We start from the raw sequence: 4,623 nt of genomic DNA, 5'->3' as shown, positions 1-4,623 counted from the left end.
CTACACACCACCCCATGACATTCTATGGTGTTACCATCACTGAATCGCCCACTGTCAACATCCTGGGGTCAGCATTAATCAGAAACTCACCATATAAATACAATGGCTACAAGACCAGGCCAGAGGCTAGAAACACTGCAGCAAGTAACTCACCTCCTGACTTCCCAAAGCTTGTCCTTCATCTGTAAGGCCTATGTTGGAATACTCCCCACTTGTCTGGATGAGTGCACCTTCAGCAACACCTAAAAAGCTTGACACTATCCAAGACAAGGCAGCCTGCTTGACTGGCCTCACATCCACAAGCATACTGAACATCTGTGGTGGAGGGAGTGTAACAGCAGTGTGTACCAGCTATAAGATGCATGGTAGAAAATCACCAAAGGTCCCGAGACAGCACCCTCCAAACTCACGACCATCTAGAAAGCAGCAAATTCATTGGATCTCCACCACCTGAAAAGCCCCCTCTAAGCTCAATCACCATTCTGACTTAGAAATATATGGTCATTCTTTCAGTATTGTTGGATCAGAATCCTGGAATTCCCTCCCTACCAGCATTGTGCGTCGACCAACAACTGTGCAGTGGTTCAAGCAATCAGCTCACAACACCTTCTTGGAGGAAACTAGGAATGAGCAATAAATGCTGACCCAGTCAACGACGCCCACCCATGAGGGAATGCTAAAAACGGTGCTGTGCCTAAAAAGCAAGTAAAGCTCAAACCAGTCCATTATGGTCCCACGAACCTGCTTTCAGTCATCAGTAAAGTGCTACTGTTATGACCTCAGCTGATGTTACTACTAAGCAGATCAGATCCCATACAAAAACCTGCTGGATACATCATATTTGTTTAATTTATTTTGGTTTTAACGAAGTGATCTTCCACTGAAACATAAGCACATAATGAAGCAGATTCTGTCTTAACACTAAAATGAAGTTTTTTTAACAAAATAAACAAAGATAAAGTTGAATAAACTGAAACTTCAACCTCTCATACAAATTCAAAGATTCTTTAAACACACAGTGAAAGTAAAGCCCCATTAATTCCAGTGTGCATTGAAATGAAAATAAACACCCAAATCACACCACTGGGACAATTCTAAAACACTACTCATACAATACTCATAAGAAATTATTTCTCCGACACTTTGTTAAGTTTAAGTCTTTGCTGACATCAACTTTTAGTCAGGAATTGCAGGTAACTTTTATTGATCCGTTACACTCCTGAACTTAAAAGTATTCAACTTTAAGTCCTGTCTTTATTGTTTTATTCCTAGAATTGTGGTCTGGAACAAATGCTAGCTCTTCACCCTAAGAACATCGAGTCCAATTTATCTCCTTCCCTCCTCAATCATCCTATTCTAAGGATTTCACTGGACTGCTCAACACTCAAAATAAAATGAAAATGATAAGTCAGTTTCTCTAAGTTATGTGTGTTTCCCTTATGCTTAGAAAACACAAGTCCAGAAATCTCTAATAAACCTTGAAACTCCATTATTTGCCTTGCAGGGTTGCAAAATAATCTAGAATAAACATGAATTTTGGTTGTGATTCACAAAAATCCATTTGCTCTAAAGCTAGGCCTCATACACTGTTTTAAATGAAATCAGCATGGCTACCATAATTTGGAGATGCCGGTGTTGGACTGGGGTGTACAAAGTTAAAAATCACACAACACCAGGTTATAGTCCAACAGGTTTATTTGGAAGCACTAGCTTTTGGAGCGCTGCTCCTTCATCAGGTGATTGTGGCAGAAGTACTTGTAAGTTACTTATTAACTTCGGATCAAAACACAAAAACCCAAGCTCTCAATATACTTATGTATAAATCATACCCTTTACATCACGCTATCAAGCAGCACTTACTTCACAAGAACCTGCTTGGGTTTCACCAGAGTCACACTTGGCTAAATGACCTTGTTAATACCTTGGTCAAATTTGGACAAAAGAAGTGCTAGAATCATTGATTGCACAATCAGCAGTAATTCTGACTGACCATGCTAAGAAATAAAACCTGACCTTTTTTTGTCAGTTAACAGCAAGAAGTTTGTTTTAATAAAAACCTTTTATTATCTTAACTTCATTGAAATTTCTAAAAAAAAGTTCTTTTTAACAAATATTGACCACTCAATAAGTGCCGCTGGAAAATATCTTGGACAAATCACTTTGGGTTTTGAAGTAACTACACAAAGGCTGGTGTCCTGTCACCCTTTATTTACTCGTGCAAATACTATTATAAGATATGGATGTACTGTACATTTAAGAGAGTTAAAAGCCAACAAAAACGACCTGACAGCACCAAGTGTTCTGGAAAAAGATATAATGTAACATTTGGTCAAACAGCTTGATTAGCCGATTGCCTGAGGTTAAAACAAATTTGAATTCGGCCAATCAGTTTAAATTATACTCCAAAATACCCACCTCCAATCAAGTTTGAATTGAATATATTGACAATCTTAAAAGCCAATGACACAGTCCGACGCTTTGGGACTGTAACACTGTATTCCACATTACCCTGATGTACTTATGTGAGGTATGATTTAATTGGTTAGCCACAAAACGTTATTTTTCACTGTATCTTGGTTCATGTAACAACAGCAAGTCAAATCAAACATCCACATACCTATCCAAATGTCTTTTAAATGATGCAAGTGTACCCTCCTCTACCACTTCCTCTGGCAGCTCGTTCCCAGTTATTTCAAGACAGGTTTTCATTACTAATGACATCAAGGCATGGTGGGAATATTGTGGGATTATGGCATTGAGATTGGTGATCACCTTGAGCTAGAATGGCAGAGTGGGCTCAAGGGGCTGAACGGCTTCCACCCGAATTCCCACGTCAGTTATACAATAGTCTTTAGTGGGAACCTCAGCTAAACGTAATCGTCAAGACGTATTACTGTTCAGCTATATCAGATGTCGCACTAAAACAAACCAAACAAAACTTGTGTCTAGTTAGCACCTCCCAGAAATAAATCCTTTACATCTTGATGGGTGTATGATGCCAGTTAACCCATTCAGGTGTTCATTGCCTTATGCCACAATTCCATCCTCCAGTGCCCAAGACACACCCCTTTCTCTCTAAAGTGACTGACAAAATATGTTTCCTTTGGTTTTGTGATCTGGAACCAGGGAACAAAGTATCAGAATAAAAGGTAAACCATTTAAGCCTGAGATGAGGAGGAACTTCTTCAATCAAGCGATGGTGAATTTTTGAAATCCTCCACCAACAGGGCTACAGAAGCCCAGACAAAGAGTCATACAGGCTGGAAACAGACATTCAGTCCAACATGTCCATGTCTCCTTCACTGAACTGGTCCCATTTGCTTGCATTTGGCCTATATTCCTCTAAGCCCTCCCAACGTTCCTTCTAATGACTGTCTAGACTTCCTGCTGCCTCAAGAAAGCATCAAAGAACCCTCCCCACCCCAGTTATGCTTTCATCCATTGAGGCAGAAGGTACAAAAGTTTGAAAACATATACTCACATATTTAAAAACAGCTTCTTCCCAGCTGTCATCAGACTAATGAATGAACCTTTCGTATATTTGAGTTATTCTTCCTCTGCACCTTCTCTTTAACTGTAACACTATATTCTGCATTCCATTCTATTACCCTGATGTACTTATGTGAGGTATGATTTAGATGGTTAGCACACAGAACAATAATTTTCACTTTATCTTGGTTCATGTAACAACAAAAAATCAAATCAAACATCCATGTTCCTGTCCAAATGTCTTTTAAATATTGTAAGTGGGCGGCACGGTGGCACAGTGGTTAGCACTGTTACCTCACAGCGCCTGAGACCTGGGTTCAATTCCCGACTCATGCGACTGACTGTGTGGAGTTTGCACATTCTCCCCGTGTCTGCGTGGGTTTCCTCCGGGTGCTCCGGTTTCCTCCTACAGTCCAAAGATGTGTGGGTCAGGTGAATTGGCTATGCTAAATTGCCCGTAGTGTTAGGTAAGGGGTATGGGTGGGCTGCGCTTCGGCGGGTCGGTGTGGACTTGTTGGGCTGAAGGGCCTGTTTCCACACTGTAAGTAATCTAATCTAATCTAAGTGTACTCCCCTCTACCACTTCCTCTGGCAGCTCATTCCCAGTTGTTTCATGACAGGTTGTCATTTACTAATTTTCATTACTAAGGACATTAAGGGATGATGGAAATAATGTGGGATTATGGCACTGAGATCGGAGATCACCTTGATCTAGTTTGGCAGAGTGGGCTCAAGGGGCTGAATGGCTTCCACCTGAGTTCAATTCTGAGTTACACCCTAGTCTTTGATGAGGCCTTCAGCTAAACTTCATCGTCAAGACATATGACTGTTTAGCCACATCAGATGTCGCACTAGGACAAGTCAAACCCAACCTGAGACTAGTTAGCACCTCCCAGAAATAAATCCTTTACATCTTGATGGGTGTATGATGCCAGTTAACCCATTGAGGTGCTCATTGTCAATCCCATCCTCCAGTGCCCAACACACACCCCTTTTGTCACCAACCCTGGCCTCCCCTCTTCCTACTTCCCACTGCACCATTGGCAGTTGTTCACACTGTTGGCCCTCCTCTCCCCACCCTGCCGGCCTCTTGTAATTCCACTCCTCCGGTGCCGGTGGCGCTGTGACTGGAGG

Source organism: Hemiscyllium ocellatum, chromosome 13 (genome assembly GCF_020745735.1).
Source record: "Hemiscyllium ocellatum isolate sHemOce1 chromosome 13, sHemOce1.pat.X.cur, whole genome shotgun sequence".
Taxonomy (NCBI): Eukaryota; Metazoa; Chordata; class Chondrichthyes; order Orectolobiformes; family Hemiscylliidae; genus Hemiscyllium; species Hemiscyllium ocellatum.
Note: the sequence above shows the minus strand (reverse complement) of the source record.